A 21,011-nucleotide genomic window follows, 5' to 3' on the forward strand; every position below is an offset into this window, starting at 1 on the left:
GATGTCTACGCTTTGGCAAAAGCATCATATATGACGTCTTGGGATGAGAATGCATTGGTATTTTGCGTCGTCCACTTGTGATCCGACCGAGCAAAGCGCATCTTAATACCAGGTGTAAACAGGGCCTTAGAAGTGGCATGAGTCATGTCAGTCATTGAAAATCTTCATGAGAGAAAAAGAGATGTATGATTCGTGAACGAATCGTTCATTTGAGTCAAAACTGTTCATTCATTTATCAAAACCCTATCGTGATTGATTCAGTCACAAATTGCACTGATTTAGTTCTTGAGTTCAATTCGCTGACTCATTGATCCAGTCTCGACATAAATTTCAGTCTATTTCTCTCAAATACATTGAATAAAGTGGGATAGTGCACTATGCCACATCTAATATGATTTTTATTGCTTTTTGTGTCCAAACCTTCAGTCCCCCAAAGAAACTAATACAGGTTTGGAATGACAAGTAAATGACCCAATTCCGGGTGAACTATTCCTTTAAGACTTCTTTCATTACAATCCTTTTTAGTGCTCTTTCTCTCCATTTATGCTTATTCACCTCTTGATTACTGTGATATCAGGCACTTTGTTTCGCTGCCGGTTTTTGGTTCTTTTCATTAGATCTTTTATGCTTCACTGCGGATTTGTTTAAAATGTGCGTTTTAAGCTACGTGTGTGTAGGAGAAGGAAGCGTGGAAAAAATAGCGGGACAGGCATGCAGAAATCTTGTCTATAATACTAATAATATCTCAATTTAGCTCAAGATATCAAAGGATCTGCTTACGGTGTGAAAATAGAAAAAAAAGAAGGTGTCGCATATGTGCTTCTCACACATTTCAATGAATTCTGCCCATTCACATCTTTTCACGATGCATTCTCTGTTCTTGTGTGTTGAATTGTGTGGCCTTCTTCTCAAGCCACAATATACTCAGACACGCACACAATGACTGGCTCACTGTGATCGGCTCACATCCTCTCATCCTCTCAACACCCCTCCATATATAGAAAATCTTCCGCCTGGGGGACACAAACAACATTTGGGAAAAAAGGATTAAAAGGGCGATAGAGTGAGAAAAAATAGCTGGAGTCGAATGTGTGAAGCAGGAAAGTTGGTATGTTGTTTTTCACTTCCACTGGGACTGTTCTCTCTCATTTTATACATTTATACACACTGTTATACATTATGTAATTGAATTGAATAATATTTCGTCTGTTCTTGAGAACGTTATGTTTAAAAGAGTGTAAAATAACATTGTACCTTCAAACACGCACTAGACTGACGTGTCTGACCGCTCGCTCGCGTCTCGCATATTTTCCAGCATCTAGTGCATGTCGAGGCTTTCTAAAAATGGGGCTCTCGAGTTAAAACAACCCTGAAAAAAGCTTAATTAAAATGAGCTTAAGCAACACAATTGCTATCCATTTTGTCCAAAATTAATTGGATTGTGTTCAATCTGCTTAAATATATGTCATTTTAAGTTTACTTGCATGTAAATCGTATCATTTAAGATGCATAAAAGTGCTACAATAGTTGGTTATAGTCTAAAAATTGATTAGTGTGACACTAAAATAAGCTATATTGCATTGGATGAATGGATAAATGAATTACAATACCTGAATCATATCAGTTGGTCTAAAACATTGCAAACTAGTTGGGCTGACACTATTAAATTAAGCCCAACCATAGTAAATAAGTCGAATCAACCTTAATAAATTAAGTTGACCCAACTCAAGTACGTTAAATTGGAATAACCGAATTGCATAATGCTGAAATAAAGCAAGTTAATCATGTGGAAATCCTTTGCATGATTTTTTTATGTTCATTCAAAGAGTTATTTTTTTCAAGTGAGGTTCAGCTTTAAGAATGCTCAAACTATGCTGTTTTAAAGATTCCTAATTTTGTTTTGAAGGTCTGATCGATGTGTTGTGGTAAGAGTGAGGTGATGTGTTTATTTATTCAAAAGTTATTCACATTTTTGAAAAAAATTAAATTCTAACTTATTTTGTTTTGAAGGTTATGTACATGCATCAAAGTTTAAAAACTTTAATTTATTTATAATGTACATTGCACATCCCCTAATTAATAAAAGAGTCTGAAAACGGTTCGTTTGAAGATTCAGGCTCTCTAAACCCCTCCTTTCTGCAAGCCTTCTCTGCTCTGATTGGTCAGATGGCCCAGTCTGTCTGTTGGTTTACCGCTTACAGCGCTTCAGAAACAAAACACTTATTACCAGATTGAATTTCAGCTCCAGATCTTCTTCAGCGCTTGACACGAACAGTAATGACACGATCGTTTTTTCCTTATCAATTCCAACATGAGTTCTTTTGAAGTGCATTTGCTTTCTCAAATCTTTTCCAAAACTTTTCCAGTCTTGGCTACAACTTTAAGGGTGGGTCAAAGTAGACGTTATTCACAAGCAGCCAATGAAGACCATGCAAATCTCTTACATTGTTATGTAACAGAAATAGTGACTGGAATTGCTGACGACTGACACTTTGCAAACATTTTAAGCTATATCACACACTGAATGAAAGGTAATTTTTGAAAAAGCATAATAGGGCATTTATAATAAGCATTTCTAGACCTTGCGGTCTCTCTCTCTCTCGGTTCACTGACATGTACCTTGTGTTTTTACCCGCAAAAATGTGTCTTTCAATTCCTTTGTGCTATTTAGGGCCCAAGCCCTGAAAGGGCGAAGGCCCTATTGTTTTCCTTGGGATTATTAGGGCCCAAGCCCTGAAAGGGCGAAGGCCCTATTGTTTTCCTTAGGATTATTATTAGGGCCCAAGCCCTGAAAGGGCGAAGGCCCTATTGTTTTCCTTAGGATTATTATTATTATTATTATTATTATTATTATTATTTATACGACTATTCGGGCACTTTTGGGGCCCTTAACATGCTCAAAAACTCTTGAAACTTTGCACACGGGTCAGAACCCGCGGCCATCAGGGCCGGGCTGAAGATGGTACCCGGGCGTGGCAGGGGGGCTAGACAGCGCCCCCTGGAACGGGGTCCGAAAACTTGGTCCATAAATCAAACACGCTTGCATGTAATAATATGAAACTCGGTGCACATATAGATCTCATCGTTCATATATACCTCATACTATTACTTTTTACCCCAGCCCAACAGGAAGTCGGTTATTTAGGGTTGTTCATAAAACACTCGCAATGGAATTTGAAGTACTACTCCTAGAGAATTCAAACTCACGGCACGAAACTCGGTCAGCATGAAGTCAAGGCATTGACGATGAAAGTTTGCGAGGGGATTTTTGATATCTCGAACGGTTTGGCCATGGCGAGGAAACGAACTTATGGCGAGAAACGTGAAACAGGAAGTGTGTTATAACTTCAGCATACATTAACTGATCTTGATGAAACTTCAGCAGTATGTTCGCTGTAAGAGGACGATCACATGGATGTGACTATTGTGAGTCAGAGTTATAGCGCCACCAACTGGCAGCAGGAAGTGTGTCACTTTCAAAATGCTTTGAACTCACCCGTTTATTTTTACCCGATGTGCTTCAAACTTAATCTGTATAATGTAAATACATAGCAGATGAAGACCTGTGAATGGATTCTTGATATCTTTGATACTGTTGCCGTGGCAACGCATCAAACTTTAAAATTCTTTTTTTTTATGATTTTGAGACTCTTAGCGGCTTTTGGGGCCCTTAACGGGTTTGAAAACTCTTGAAACTTTGCACACAGGTCAGATCCCACAGCCATCAGAGCCGGGCTGAAGATGGTACCTGGGTGTGGCAGGGGGGCTAGACAGCGCCCCCTGGAACGGGGTCCGAACACTTGGTCCATAAATCAAACACGCTTGTATGTAATAATATGAAACTCGGTACACATGTTGATCTCATCGTTTCATCTATACCTCACGCTCTTACTTTTTACCCCAGCCCAACAGGAAGTCGGCTATTGAGGTTTGTTTGTAAAACGCTCGCAATGGAATGTGCAATACTCCTTCTAGAGAATTCAAACACACGGCACGAAACTCGGTCAGCATGAAGTCAAGGCATTGAGGATGAAAGTTTGCGAGGGGATTTTTGATATCTCGAACGGTTTGGCCGTGGCGAGGAAACAAAATTATGGCGAGAAACGTGAAACAGGAAGTGTGTTATAACTTCAGCATACATTAACTGATCTTGATGAAACTTCAGCAGTGTGTTCACTGTAAGAGGCTGATTACATGGATGTGACTATTGTGAGTCAAAGTTATAGCGCCACCAACTGGCAGCAGGAAGTGTGTCACTTTCAAAATGCTTTGATATCACCCTCTTATTTTTAACCGATTTGCTTCAAACTTCATCTGTATAATGTAAAAATACAGCAGATGTAGACCTGTGAATGGATTCTTGATATCTTTGATACTGTTGCTGAGGCAACAAATCAAACTTTAACATTCTTTTTTGATACTTTTGGGACTCTTAGCATGCTTGAAATTGCTTGAAACAGATAGATACAGATAGCTCGACAGATACATCACATTTATTAGCCAGTAGGCATGTGCAACTTTGGCAAAAGATTAAAGTAATGTCAAAAAAGTAAACAGTAAACACTAAAAGCCTCATATCTTCTAAAAATGTAATTATACATCATTTGTTTCTAAATTAAATTATACAAATATTATAATTAAACCAGTTTTTCCCTTTTTTCATTTAAGAATTATGTTTACGTTCAAAAACAGCCAGAATGGTTTTAAAATTCAGAAGAAGAAAAAATAATCTGAGTCATACGTAGTGCTATACTGCCCTCTTGTGTTCAATATCAGGTAGGCCTATTGTGTATATTCCCACCGGTTAATCAACGTGTGACTCCGCTGGGACTCGGGAACTTTTAAATCGCTTACTTAAAACCGAAAGTCAAAATACAGATATCCGCACAAGACATTAATGTTGTGGAGTAGAGCGAGCATTTTAAATAAATTCCTATTAAGTAGGATTGAACTAAACAGAATGAACGTTCACTCTGTTCTGCTGGTTCCTCGCTGTTGGCGCGCACAGTTATGAATGCTTGTGCAGCCATGAGTTTTAGTTTAATTTTAAAATTAGCGCAATTTCGGGATTTGTATTATTTGAATTTATTTTTAAAAAACACAATGTTGAGTTTTATTGTAACACTGTTTAATCGCGCCCACGGTTATATTTTGTATATTATATATAATTATAATGTATTTCTGTATAAAATAATACTACAATAAAAAACACATTTGTGACCGACCTGATCCAGCAAAATTAGTCACAGTGACCCAAATTTAAAAATTGAGATTTTGATATTAATGGAAAGAGGACACTGTAAGCTTTCAAATGATACCTTGGTCATACCTTGAATGGTTGTAACGATATACAGATTTGAATTCTGGTCGTCTGCCCTTTTTTTTCCAATTGAAAACCTAAGAAAATCGCTTTTAAAGTTTTTTTGCTCGTTTTTTTTTTTTTTTTTGATATCTTTCAAAATCCATAGCATTTTAAGGGATAAACTATTTATTTTATATAGCTTAATTTGACCAAATAGATTAACATATATAAATGCAATTTAACGAGGCTGAAACTCAACTTATTTTTAATTTTTTTGAAATAAATAATTAAAAAGTCACTTTTACAAAAATGTTCTAAAATCAGAAAGATTAAAGAGGAGTCAGAGAGAAATTCAGTTTTCATACGGATTAGCCCACATAAGCAGAGAGCAGTCTGTTTTCTTTCATTTTGAATGGTTGTGTTTAAAAGTAGACATTTCAATATATATGTCTGTGAGGATACCTTATACGCTGACTTTCGGTTCATGAGACAAGCTTCAGTTCACGTGCCGCGCGTCTCCGCGTCGTGATTAGGCCTAGCCTATTGTCTGCAATTTATTTCTTATTATTAAATCCTAGTAATTGGTTGATGAAACATTGATTTAAATTAAGATAATTATTTTAAAACGAAATTTACTTTAAAGAAAGGCTTTGTGCTTGCATGTTTAAGCTATGTGAAAGTTTTAGTGCTGCTTCCAGAGAACGGTCACGTTCGGATTGTTTTTCCTCATAAATGCGAACACGGAAAATAAAATAAAGATTTTATGTTCTGGAGAGAGTCAACCCTTCTTCATCGGGTGAGTATTACTTTTGGTTTGTGCAGTGTGGTTCACATAGGCCAATTTATTAAAATATTTAATTATCTGGGAATTGGATCTCCTCCATAATGCTGAAATTGCCCAATTTAAAAAAAAAATTAGTAATAATTTAAGTTTTGTGGTGTAAGTCTACTATTTTATAATGTTAACTTCAAATAATACTAATAGCCTAGTAATTTAAAGATGTTGTAGCTAGCATTGGGTCTGGACGTGAAGGATAACTTCGGGAGTTGAAGGGACGTGTCGGTGTCGTGATTCTGTCTTCTCACACCGCGACACAGGTTCGTGGATCTGAGTGTCGCGATCGTTACAGCCTTACATAGGCTATATTCTTCTTGCAGATAAATATACTCACGCAGTTTAGGTTAGAAGCCTCCAGTGAGTTCAACGTTTCAGGGGATACCAGGGAAATGCTCAGAGGTGACGAGGGGAGTTGAGAAGAGCAATGTTTATTTCAGCGAATTTAAAGCTTTGACAACTTTAATCGTTATTTAAATACCTTTACTCAATTATCTCGACTACGAAACCCTGTGAGATTATTTTTGAATGTCTGTTCTTTGAAATTAGCAAAAAAAAAATATAATTTTTTCTTTTTTTTTTTTTGTAATTTCATGGTTTTTCCACATAATCGGCCCATATCTTAAAATGGAAGGTTGCAACTTCCGACTCATTTCGCCAGAGCGGGTCACATTTGATTTTTATTTTTTAAACAATGTAATGTGTAACCTAAAAATAAACAGATTATTTGATAAATGGTATATTTAAATCTGCATATTGTAGCCTAATATCTGCAGGGCAGCCTAGTCTTAATAAATGTATGCTTCATTTTTCATTAGTAAATTTGATCAATAAATTCAATAATTTAGAATAATAAGACACTATAGGGCTGTTACCCTAGGTAAGGCTGATCAAATTAAATCGGTTACACAATAATGTTACGAGATTGGTTTAACAGGAGTCAATTAAAAATCGCTGTAAAGAACGATACTTTTAAACATAACCCTAAATCACCATAAGGTGTCGCCAGATGACCGTCTTAATGAACGAGTCATGGATTCAAAATGCTGAATCATTCAGTAATGAGAAAACACATTGCTTTGAGATGCGCGATGGGTCGCTGTGATCTTTGTTTAACTATTTTCTCTGCTGAAACAGAAAAAAGTCAATATTGCATCTAAAAAGTCAATATTGCATCTAAAATGTAAGTGACTTGACTTGTGTGTGTGACTATGTTTGTTGTAGTGATAAGAGTTGCACCCTTGTTAAAGTTTAAGGCCTTGTGTTTTTGGATATATATCTTTCTTTCTTTTTTTTTTCTTTTTTTACAAAATATGCATATAACCCATATATTTTAGATTTATTATTTGCTTTAAATTAAATTAAGATTGTATTTTTGGTAATTGAACCTGAATGAATTTAAAAATGAATGTGCTATATTTCAGATCATATATTTGTTTTTCTTAAAATTTGAACTAACTTTATTCTCAGCTGAATTATAAATATTTTATTTCTGTATGAATTAAAAACACATTTGATTTTTCTTTTTTAATCAATGTAGAATGTGTAACTGAAATATAAACAGATTAGGGCTCTGTTCGAGGACAAGTAACTAAAACCAATGCGACATGATGAATGTTTGTTTCCCAAACCATCTCAGAGTAACAGCTTACTTTTCTTTCTTACTATATTCTTTCTTACTATAAACTGTGCTGTAGAGCTTGCATCAGTCAAAGCAGGGTTACATTTTGCATGTCGTGCACAATAAACCTAAAGGCACCAGGGTGGCGGTGCCACCGGCTTCATATATATATGTATATATACAGTGTATATATATATATATATATATATAGCTGTGATCCGCGATGAAGGGCCAAAGCCAGTGGCATGGCCACCCTGGTGCTTTTAGGTAACTAAGGAACCGGGGTTGCGGTGCCACCGGCTTGGGCCCTTCATCGCTGCTCGCAGCTATATTTATTCTTTAGTATTATTATTATTTTGCTACCTTTTGGGCACTTTTGGGGCCCTTAACGTGCTCGAAAACTCTTGAAACTTTGCACACGGGTCAGAACCCGCGGCCATCAGAGCCGGGCTGAAGATGGTACCCGGGCGTGGCAGGGCAGCTCGTCAGCGCCCCCTGGAACGGGGTCCGAACACTTGGTCCATAACTCAAACACGCTTGTATGTAATAATATGAAACTCGGTACACACGTTGATCTCATCGTTTCATCTATACCTCGCGCTCTTACTTTTTACCCCAGCCCAACAGGAATTTGGCTATTGAGGTTTGTTTGTAAAACGCTCGCAATGGAATGTCAAATACTCCTCCTAGAGCTTTGATCCACATTCGACGAAACTCGGTCAGCGTGAAGTCAAGACATTGAGGATGAAAGTTTGCGAGGGGATTTTTTATATCTCGAACGGTTTGTCCGTGGCGAGGAAACGAAATCATGGCGAGAAACGTGAAACAGGAAGTGTGTTATAACTTCAGCATACATTAACTGATCTTGATGAAACTTCAGCAGTGTGTTCGCTGTAAGAGGACGATCACATGGATGTGACTATTGTGAGTCAAAGTTATAGCGCCACCAACTGGCAGCAGGAAGTGTGTCACTTTCAAAATGCTTAGATATCACCCTTTTATTTTTACCCGATTTGCTTCAAACTTCATATGTATAATGTAAACATATGGCAGATGTAGACCTGTGAATGGATTCTTGATATCTTTGAAACTGTTGCCGTGGCGACGCATCAAACTTTACCCTTCTTTTAGGATGCTTTTAGGATGCTTTTAAAACCCTTAGCATGCTTCAAATTGCATGAAACTCGACAGACACATCACATTTATTAGCCAGTAGACATGTGCAAAGTTGCAGAAACGGGCGTGGTGAGGGCTCAGTAGCGCCACCTTTTGACAAAAGTGGGGTGGTTAGTTTTAACTAGAGTTACAAAAATTGGTATGTATATTGTACTCCTCGAGCCGGACAACTTTCTAATTGACACTTATTAGCTAGGACCCACAGAAAGTCAGATATTTTTGTTTGAATATGGCCACTCTGAGCCTTTGGCTGGCTGGCTGGCTGTCTGTGTGTGTGTGTGTGTGTGTGTGCAGGGGGAGGGGGCTTAACCATTTCACTGCTGTGTGTATGACCTGCATAAAGAAAATACATTTCTCAAGCCTGGTATTTTTTAAATAAGTTTTTATTTTTATTTTTTATAAGTAAAGGCATATAACTAGTTTAATTGTAGTGAATTGACAATAGTTTTATATAATTAGTTTATTAATCAGATTAACTTGGTCAATAAACTTGGTCTGAAAATTTGGTCCATAAATCAAACACACTTGCATGTAATAATATGAAACTTGGTACACATATAGATCTCATCGTTTCATATATACTTCACACTCTTACTTTTTACCCCAGCCCAACAGGAAGTTGGCTATTTAGGGTTGTGTTTAAAACACATGCAATGTAATTTAAATTATTGCTCCTAGAGCACTGAACCAAATTCGACGAAACTCGATCAGCGTGAAGTCAAGACATTAAGGATGAAAAAGTGCCACGGGATTTTTGATATCTCGAACGGTTTGGCCGTGGCGAGGAAACGAAATTATGGCGAGAAACATGGAACAGGATGTGTGTTATAACTTCAGCATACATTAACTGATCTTGATGAAACTTCAGCAGTGTTTTCGCTGTAAGAGACCGATCACATGGATGTGACTATTGTGAGTCAAAGTTATAGCGCCACCAACTGGCAGCAGGAAGTGTGTCACTTTCAAAATGCCGTGGCAACGAAACAAACTTTAACATTATTTTTTGATGCTTTTGGGACTCTTAGCTTGCTTGAAATTGCTTGAAACTCAACAGATACATCACATTTATTAGCCAATAGACATGTGCAACTATGGCAAAAGATTAAAGTAATGTCAAAAAAGTAAACACTAAAAGCCTCATATCTTCTAAAAATGTAATTATACATCATTTGTTTCTAAATTAAATTATACAAATATTATAACTTCCCCAATTTTTCCTTTTTTTTCATTTAAGAATTGTGTTTACGTTCAAAAACAGCCAGAATTGTTGTAAAATTCATAAAAAAATAATAATCTGAGTCATACGTAGTGCTATACTGCCCTCTTGTGTTCAATATCAGGTAGGCCTATTGTGTATATTCCCACCGGTTAATCAACGTGTGACTCCGCTGGGACTTGGGAGCTTTTAAATCGCTTACTTAAAACCGAAAGTCAAAATACGGATGTCCGCACAAGACATTAATGGTGTGGAGTAGAGCGAGCATTTTAAATAAATTCCTATTAAGTAGGATTGAACTAAACAGAAAGAATGTTCACTCTGTTCTGCTGGTTCCTCGCTGGTGGATCATATGATTACTTTGTCATAATCTATGACAAAAATGCTATTATAAACCATATTAATAATAGATAATACACATTGCTCTTATTTTTGAAAAATACATTCATGAAAAACAAGATAACAAAAATCATTAAAAAAAAATATAGCCATGGCTGCTATAAAGCAACATATAATTGAAAGGCAATTAATAATCTGTCATTACGTCACTGCATTATGATATTACGGCTCCAATACGGTGCAGCACAAAGCACTTATGTGCATCCCGAGCGGAGAATGATGTGCTTGAAGCCACATGAAGTTACAGCGCATTGAGTCCGTATTGAAAAGTTCAAAGCACAAAGGAAATACATATTTATGAACAGTGTATTATACATTATCTATCTATGCAATAGTTTATTGAGCCTTTTCTTTTAAAGGTTTTAAATTTCAGTTACTGTGTGCGTGAAGAACAATTATAGTGCTCTGACTCTAGTGTTGTGATCTAACCGACAGCGTCCGACACCCGGTAGAAAGTAACACGATTAAGTTACAGCAATAAAGTCCAGCAAGAAAAAGTTTCTTCATTCGAAAATATAGACCTTTAGACCTTTATCTTAAAGATCCAGTATAATAGGATTAACATTGAATCATTGAAGATCGTTTCATCATTGACTGTAACCGAATGTGACGTGCTGTTTGAATGCTGAATGGAGAATGACTGACAGGCGCAGAGAGGGAAAAGTTTGTGTTCTTGAATTTAATGACTTAAATATTAATTTCTATATCACATAATAGCTTCAGAACACTAATAATACAGTACACAAAAACTTTATGGTACTTTAGAAAGTTTTTGTGCCTTTGTGCCTAACAGAATAGTATATGCACAATATAGAATTTGAATCAGCCTCGTCAAAGATGGCAGTGTCAGAGCCGATACCGATCCTGAGTATCTAATCGGCGCACTTCTTTTCAACAGTCAAATTGAAATTGAAATTGCTTGAAACTCAACAGATACATCACATTTATTAGCCAGTAGACGTGCAAAGTTTCAGAAACGGGCAATGTGCAAGGACTAAATAGCGCCACCTTTTGACAAAAGTGGGGTTGTTAGTTTTATCTACAGTTACAAAAATCGGTATATACATTGTACTCCTCAAGCCGGACAACTTTCTAATACATAGTCATTAGCTCGGACCAAGAGGAAGTCAGATATTTTGGTTTGAATATGGTGAGCCTCTCTCTGAGCCTACGTCCCTGTATGGCAAGCCCTTTTAACATTTAAAAGCTAAGTTTGCCTGTCCGGAATTAACATTGTAGATATCAACAACGTCTTTCTGTCTATTCGTAATTACATTTTGGATAGTTTGTATTATCATTTAAGACATCTGTAACATAATTGTGACTAGTCGAAATGACAGAGTATGGCAAGCCGTTTTAACATTTAATCATAAAAGGGCCAAAGCCTTCGGCACCGCTACCCGGGTGCCTTTAGGTAACTAAAGGAACCGGGGTTGCGGTGCCACCGGCTTGGGCCCGCCATCGCTGCTCGCAGCTATATTTATTATTATTATTATTATTTATACGACTATTTGGGCACTTTTGGGGCCCTTAACATGCTCAAAAACTCTTGAAACTTTGCACACGGGTCAGAATCCGCGGCCATCAGGGCTGGGCTGAAGATGGTACCCGGGCGTGGCAGGGGGGCTAGACAGCGCCCCCTGGAACGGGGTCCGAAAACTTGGTCCATAACTCAAACACGCTTGCATGTAATAATATGAAACTCGGTACACATGTTGATCTCATCGTTCATATATACCTCAAACTATTACTTTTTACCCCAGCCCAACAGGAAGTCGGTTATTTAGGGTTGTTCATAAAACACTCGCAATGGAATTTGAAGTACTCCTCCTAGAGAATTCAAACACACGGCACGAAACTCGGTCAGCATGAAGTCAAGGCATTGAGGATGAAAGTTTGCGAGGGGATTTTTGATATCTCGAACGGTTTGGCCGTGGCGAGGAAACGAACTTATGGCGATAATCGTGAAACAGGAAGTGTGTCAGAACTTCAGCATACATTAACTGATCTTGATGAAACTTCAGCAGTTTGTTTGCTGTAAGAGGACGATCACATGGATGTGAATATTGTGAGTCAAAGTTATAGCGCCACCAACTGGCAGCAGGAAGTGTGTCACTTTCAAAATGCTTTGAAATCACCCTCTTATTTTTACCCGATTTGCTTCAAACTTAATCTGTATAATGTAAATACATAGCAGATGAAGACCTGTGAATGGATTCTTGATATCTTTGATACTGTTGCCGTGGCAACGCATCAAACTTTAAAATTCTTTTTTTTTGATGATTTTGAGACTCTTAGCGGCTTTTGGGGCCCTTAACGGGTTTGAAAACTCTTGAAACTTTGCACACAGGTCAGATCCCACAGCCATCAGAGCCGGGCTGAAGATGGTACCTGGGTGTGGCAGGGGGGCTAGACAGCGCCCCCTGGAACAGGGTCCGAACACTTGGTCCATAACTCAAACACGCTTGCATGTAATAATATGAAACTCGGTACACATGTTGATCTCGTCGTTCATATATACCTCACACTCTTACTTTTTACCCCAGCCCAACAGGAAGTCGGCTATTGAGGTTTGTTTGTAAAACGCTCGCAATGGAATGTGCAATACTCCTCCTAGAGAATTCAAACACACGGCACGAAACTCGGTCAGCATGAAGTCAAGGCATTGAGGATGAAAGTTTGCGAGGGGATTTTTGATATCTTGAACGGTTTGGCCGTGGCGAGGAAACGAAATTATGGCGAGAAACGTGAAACAGGAAGTGTGTTATAACTTCAGCATACATTAACTGATCTTGATGAAACTTCAGCAGTGTGTTCGCTGTAAGAGGACGATCACATGGATGTGACTATTGTGAGTCAAAGTTATAGCGCCACCAACTGGCAGCAGGAAGTGTGTCACTTTCAAAATGCTTTGAAATCACCCTTTTATTTTTACCCGATTTGCTTCAAACTTAATCTGTATAATGTAAATATACGGCAGATGTAGACCTGTGAATGGATTCTTGATATCTTTTAAACTGTTGCCGTGGCAACGCATCAAACTTTACCATTCTTTTAGGATGCTTTTGAGACCCTTAGCATGCTTCAAATCGCATGAAACTCGACAGACACATCACATTTATTAGCCAGTAGACATGTGCAAAGTTTCAGAAACGGGTGTGGTGAGGGCTCAGTAGCACCACCTTTTGACAAAAGTGGGGTTGTTAGTTTTAACTAGAGTTACAAAAATCGGTATGTATATTGTACTCCTCGAGCCGGACAACTTTCTAATTGACACTCATTAGCTAGGACCCACAGAAAGTCAGATATCTTTGTTTGAATGTAGAGAAAATCTTAGAATTTTGCCAGTCTCTCAGTGTCTCTCTGTGTGAGTGAGAGGAGGGGCACCTGTCAGGTTAATTTTAACCCTTTATTTGCTGTGTGCGACTTCTCTGGCATTTTCGGGGGCCTTAACATCCTCTAAAACTCTTGAAACTTTGCACACGGGTCAGAACCCATGGCCATCAGGGCCGGGCTGAAGCTGGTCATCGGGTGTGGCAGGGCGGCTCGACAGCGCCCCCTGGACTGGGATTCGAACATTTGTCCATAAATCAAACACACTTGCGTGAATTAATATGAAACTTGGTACAATTATATATCACATCAGGCCAAACAACTTTCGTGCTCTAAGTTTTACGACAATTAAAATGGAAGTTGAGAATTATGGGTTGTTTGAATAGTTGTCCTAGGAGAAATACATCAAATTACAACGCATGTGTTTACCAATAACAACCAAACTCGGTGTGCAGGAAGTCAAGACATTGAGGATGAAAGTTTGTGAGGGGATTTTTGATATCTCAAACGGTTTGGCCGTGGCGAGGAAACGAAATTATGGCGAGAAACGTGAAACAGGAAGTGTGTTATAACTTCAGCATACATTAACATATCTTGATGAAACTTCATCAGTGTGTTCGCTGTAAGAGGACGATCACATGGATGTGACTATTTCGAGTCAAAGTTATAGCGCCGCCAACTGGCAGCAGGAAGTGTGTCACTTTCAAAATGCTTTGAAATCAACCTCCTATTTTTACCCGATTTGCTTCAAACTTCATCTGTATAATGTAAATACATGGCAGATGAAGACCTGTGAATGGATTCTTGATATCTTTGATACTGTTGCCGTGGCAACGCATCAAACTTTAAAATTCTTTTTTTTTGATGATTTTGAGACTCTTAATGGCTTTTGAGGCCCTTATCGGGTTTGAAAACTCTTGAAACTTTGCACACAGGTCATATCCCACAGCCATCAGGCCCGGGCTGAAGATGGTACCTAGGCGTGGCAGGGGGGCTAGACAGCGCCCCATGGAACGGGGTCCGAAAACTTGGTCCATAAATCAAACACGCTTGCATGTAATAATATGAATGAAAAACTTCATCTGTATAATGATGAAAAACAGATGAAAAACTTCATCTGTATAATGTAAACATACGGTAGATGTAGACCTGGGAATGGATTCTTGATATCTTTTAAACTGTTGCCGTGGCAAAGCTTCAAACTTTGAAATTATTTTAGGATGCTTTTGAGACTCTTAGCATGCTTGAAATTGCATGAAACTCAACAGACACATCACATTTATTAGCCAGTAGACATGTGCAAAGTTTCAGAAACGGGCATGGTGCAGGGACTAAATAGCGCCACCTTTTGACAAAAGTGGGGTTGTTATTTTTATCTACAGTTACAAAAATCGTTATATACATTGTACTCCTCAAGCCAGAGAACTTTCTAATTCATAGTCATTAGCTCAGACCAAGAGGAAGTCAGATATTTTGGTTTGAATATGGTGAGACTCTCTCTGAGCCTACGTCCGTGTATGGCAAGCCCTTTTAACATTTAAAAGCTAAGTTTGCCTATCCGGAAATTAACATTGTAGATATCAACAATGTCTTTCTGTCTATTCGTAATTACATTTTGGATAGTTTGTATTATCATTTAAGATATCTGTAACATAATTGTGACTAGTCAAAATGACAGACTATGGCAAGCCGTCTTAACATTTAATCATGAAAGGGCCAAAGCCTTCGGCACCGCCACCCCGGTGCCTTTAGGTAACTAAAGGAGCCAGGGGTTGCGGTGCCACCGGCTTGGGCCCGCCATCGCTGCTCGCAGCTATATTTTTTCATTGATTTTCTATGTAAACGCGCTAGACTGATGTGTTTGATCTCTGTGGCTCGCTTATGAATCACTAAAAACACGGCTCTCAAGTTAAAAGAAGTTCAACTTTTTAAAAGAAACACATCTAACTTGCATTTTTCCCTCATTCCACTGGCCGTGTCTCGTGTTTTTCTGTGTTAACGGACCCTTAGAAAAAAAATAAGTTCAATGGGGTTTTATATTACACCCTATAGGGTTTTTGACTCCATTTTAAAGAACCCATTATGCCAAAAAAGTCTGAAGAGAAAGAGAAATGTGTGAAATGATTGCAAAATACCTTCATTTTTCCAGTGATAAAACATGTTTACGATCTGATCATAAAATTTAATTAAAATTAGAAGGCATTCATTAAAACTAAATCCATAAAATAATCCCTTGGGAAAACTTTAAAGGTTCTATGTTTGAAGCCTTTAAGGTTATATAACCCTTTCTTCTAAGAATGAATAGATTGTTTTTGAAAGATCATGAGAATAAAATGTTCAAGTTTCTCCTCTATTGCATCAGATTATAAAACTAATCTCAGATCTAATTAGAAACCATTTTTTAGTGAGTGAATTCTAACAATAAAGAGATGGACGAACCTGTCAAGAGGCAACCATCTCCATCCGTCAGTTCTGTATGCAAGAGTAGAGATATACAAAAGCCACTTGAGAATTGAGAGCAAGTCAAATGAAGCTTATACAGAAGACAATAAACCCTGGAGTGCAGACAACCTGAGAAAAGATGGAAAAATACTGTAAGCATCACAACAACCAACGACTGGTGTCAGATTGCAACAAAGTTCTATTGGGAAGATTGCATTTACAGATTCACATCCATAATATCTGACAAAGCTCAAGAAGGCGTGCATGGATAAACAGGAGGAGTCTCACAAATTGAAAGATTATTCAGAAACCGAGCCAAAAGGACTTGAAGAAGTAATCACTGCTGCCCTGCACAGTTCTGAATGCTAATGTAATGAGATTTCGGTTTTAAATTTAAAATATTCAAAAAACGCCTTTCACAAGTCAGAATGAGACGACGGGAAAAAAAAAATCAATTGGAATTATTCCGAAACACCCCTAATGCGGCAAAGTGAGACGTTTCCTGAGGGCCTTGCCTATAGAACGTATCACTCTTCTGCATACTTTTTTAGCTTTTTATTTAATTTCCGTTTTGTTTGCCATAGAGCCAAATAGCAATTTGTCTTATGCATGCACACACAAAAACAAATATCTCAACATATCAGCCGTCTTTGTCTGGCGTGTAGCTCATTTCTCACGTCCACATACATTGTGTGTCGCGTCCTGACGTGTTTCTGCAGTCTGAGCTGCACGTAGTTGTTGGTAAATAACATAAAGCGCCGTGTACAGCCGAAGGGAAGGACCGGTTTGATTACAGCCCTGCAGTCTTTATCTGCGGAGTGCAGGCACACTTTGACGCAGATGAGAATGGGAATGAGATGGAGGGATTTTGTCATCACAGAGCTGTGGGACGTTTACTTGTCAGCCATGATCTGCTTAGAATGGTCTTGAGTGCACACAAACACACACACAGATGCACTCGGTTCTACTGGTGTGTGTGTGTGATGGAGAGGAAGCAGAGGTCATGTCATTTTTGTCAGTGATGGTCTCACAGTCATCCCGCGCATGATTTATTGAAGCAATGCTTGGTTTCGCTGAAGGAATGCGGACATGAAATCAGACTTTGAATACAAAAGACCATGAAAGAAGTCTGTATGACTTGCGCATTATATTCCTAATGTTCTGAATTTATACAATAGCTTTGTGTGAGGAACAGACTCCGAATTTCCTCTTTCAGTGCTTGAGTGTAAATTTGAATCGGCTATAACTAGAGGACGTGAAACTGCTATTGCGAAAGGAACGAGGAAGCAGATGTGACTGAATCACCCTGCAAAGAAAACAATAACTCAAGACATTATGTAATAATTAAGCCGTTTAGTGTTTCCATCTGGTAATGGACGTTTGATGTTTTTTGATTCCATTTTGAAGAGTTTGGGAGTAAATAGCATTCTGGGAAATGAAAGGAACATTCTGTTTTCCAGTACGGTCCCAAACATTGTTACATTGTTATATTCTATTATTTTACAATTATTTATTTACAGTTAAAATGTATATTAAATTTTAAAATATAAATATACAATAATAATAACACATATTTTAAAATACATTTTTATAGCATTTTTTAGAATTAATATTTTTTTTATATTTATAATTCGCCTAACATGACACCTTCATAATCATGACATGACATATGTCTTGAATATGAAGTAGGGTTTATGCATGTTTGTGACAACTCTCGCTCAGTTATGCCATTTTTAATGCAAATATGACATTTCTTTAGATGTCTTGGTCATGACACCTTGACATAAACCAATACATAAGACAACTTGACATTACTAAGACAACACAAACTGTCATAAACATGACATAGCAGATTAATTATCAAACTTAAAGGGATAGTTCACTTTGAAATTAATTTTTTATATGTTTTAGCTTACCTTAAGTGCATCCAAGATGTCTTTGTTTCAGCAGTAGTTTCAATTTTGATATTTTTAAGTCAAACCGTTCTTGTCTGTCAGTCATATAATGGAGGTCTATGGGGTCCACCTCAAAGAGCATACACAGAGAAGTCCAAATTCAACATGATTCAATGACTCGTAAATGTAAGTACACATTGATGGCCTAAGACACGAAACGAGCGGTTTTTGTGGTTACAAGAGGTAAAATCTATATAAATACTGTTCGTTTTCTCACACAAACCGCTTGTTTCGTGTCTTAGGCCATCAATGTGTACTTGCATTTACGAGTATGCTCTTTGAGGTGGACCCCATAGACCTCCATTATATGACTGACAGACACAAACGGTTTGACCTAAAAATATCAAAATTGAATGCTCTTGAGGTAAGCTAAAACATACAAAAAATTAATTTCAAAGTTAACTATCCCTTTAAGAAACCAGCTAGCTTTATTGGTTAACATTACACTAAACTGTCAGGTGGTTGGTTTTGACATTGGCTGTCATGAGGCATTATAACTTTTTAATGACAAATTCAATTTGTACCACTGTAGTTGAGGTCACGAAAAATATTCATGACACAGTTATGGCCTCACAGCCAATGTCAAAGCCAACCACATGACAGTTTAACTTCATTTTATGTCAGGTTGTCATGACAAAGACACTGACAGGTTATGATGTATTGGTTTATGACAAAGATATCTTAAACAATGTCATATTTGCATTCAAAATGTCATTATTGAGCGAAGAAACATGCATAAACCCTACATATGTCATGTCATGGTTATGAAGGTGTCATGTCAGTCAAGTAAAGTGTCACCATTAAGGGTATAATGTAATTATATATAGGCCTATACTGTAAAAAAATATTTGCATGATTTGTAATCATAACATTTTTTCTTTTGTCAAATCAACTTAATTTATGTAGTTCAGATAACATAATATTTTGAGTTTCTAATGCTTAAATCAATCTCCTTCATTGTATTAACTCAATTTTTCCAGTACAATGAACTTAAAATTTTAAGGCAACCAGGTTACTTCATTTTTTAAGTTAAAACAACAATATTTTTTTTACAGTGTATCAATTCGCTTTAGGGAAAGTAGCCTATATATAATGTGTAGAATTTCAAAAGCTAAATATTAATATCATATTTCTAAAAGTATATGCTATACATTGTGTTTTTTTCAAGTCTTGTGATCCTTTTTCTGTTTAGAATTGCATTCGGTTGTGAGATTTGAGAACCAAAGCATGAGAGGCTCAGTTCCCATTACTGTGCAAAACAACAGCTCAAACGTTCATGCATATCTCTTATTTCCACTAGAGATAGGAAATCATAGGTTTAGAACGACATTATGGTGAGTAAATGATGACAATTTTCATTTCTGGATAAACGATCCATGTAAGAGTTACAGACTGGCAAACGGGAGGCTATTATATCTTTGATGAGCTGCAATGAGCCAAATTTAGCATTGATCAGGAGCAACAGCAGAGAGCTTTAATTTAGTGTGAACACCATCCAATACAACACTGAAAGAGTTCTTCTGCTGAAGTTCACTCTCTATATGCGTCACAACGGTTCATATAGTTAGAAATAACACAAAGGACAGTTTTATTGCTTATATAGGGATCGTTCTCAGATAATTCCCCAGGAGAAATACAAATCAAACAACAGTTGACATAGATATAGCATAGCTTTTTTGATAAATATTTGAGTTTATATTGAGATCTCAGCTCTGAAACTGCAGAGGAGACATGTGAAATTATGGTTTTTTCCTCACACTCTCGGTACTGATGTGTCCATTGAGAACATTGTGACCTTTTCATTGCACAAAAGGTTCTTTAAAGGAGAAAACACATGTGTTTCATCACATATGGCTCATGATGACAGATAATAAGCTATAATAATAAGTACGTTCACACACTCTTTAATATGTCCTGTAGTGCCTATTTGTTTTAGTGAGTGTGAACACTTATATACACTTTAAAATTGCAGCTTAATTGGTAATAATGGGCAGTAAAAAAGAATATTAACCTTGATATCTCTTTGTGTTTCAGATCATTTCATCGGAAGCTCTTCATGGATTCTAATGAATGCAGATTCACCAACTTCTGAATTGGTATAACAATAAATATTGAAATGGTTCATATTTGTGTTAGATCACCATTGCTTTAATAATGTTATAATTCATTTTATAATAGATTTTCATTATGAAGTTTTAAAGTAGACAAAAGTAAAACAAGAAATGATATTATTGGAAAGTAAGCACTAATAAAGGCATGAAAAGTGTAAGAAAAGCAAGAAAAAAATCCTGTTCAAATAAAAAATAAACCGCATACAGTTATTATGCATTGAGAGAACTCATTGTGAATTTGTTCTGTGTAAGAGAGTGCAATGGACATACAACCTTTAGATTCCACCTGTAATTTCTGCTCAGTGATCTGAGTAAGAGTAATGTGGCAGGTATCGAAGCCACTCGTCCATCTTCACGGAGCTGCCATCATCCATCCATCCGCTCACACCAGCCCAGCGATGACTGGAGGAGAAGAGATATTTGCAGAGGCATGAGGCGAGGACACCTGTGTCCTGTTACACACACACATATCTCAAATCACCACTCAATGTTTGAGTCTGACTGCACCGTAAGGCCTGCAGAACCATATCAATAACAAAATCAATAACGCAAAATGTATTCTATCAAGTTCCCTGAATTTATTGATCTGTTTTCCCAAATATGTACTGTGCAAAAAGTCTA

The 21,011-nt window shown here is 37.4% G+C and overlaps 1 long non-coding RNA gene across 1 annotated transcript in view; it reads right to left on the reverse strand.

Annotated features, from left to right (window-relative positions):
* Nucleotides 1–505: 505 nt before the first annotated feature.
* LOC120483520 (uncharacterized) overlaps nucleotides 506–21,011 on the reverse strand; it is a 28,673-nt gene continuing 8,167 nt past the window's right edge. Inside the window, exons 3-5 of the long non-coding RNA XR_005623616.2 lie at nucleotides 20,664–20,792; nucleotides 16,322–16,453; nucleotides 506–1,013 (exon numbers count right to left, since the gene is read on the reverse strand). This is a non-coding gene — a long non-coding RNA (uncharacterized LOC120483520). The remainder of the gene's footprint in view (nucleotides 1,014–16,321; nucleotides 16,454–20,663; nucleotides 20,793–21,011) is intronic.

This window comes from Pimephales promelas, chromosome 18 (genome assembly GCF_988280905.1).
Source record: "Pimephales promelas chromosome 18, fPimPro1.hap1.1, whole genome shotgun sequence".
NCBI lineage: Eukaryota > Metazoa > Chordata > Actinopteri > Cypriniformes > Leuciscidae > Pimephales > Pimephales promelas.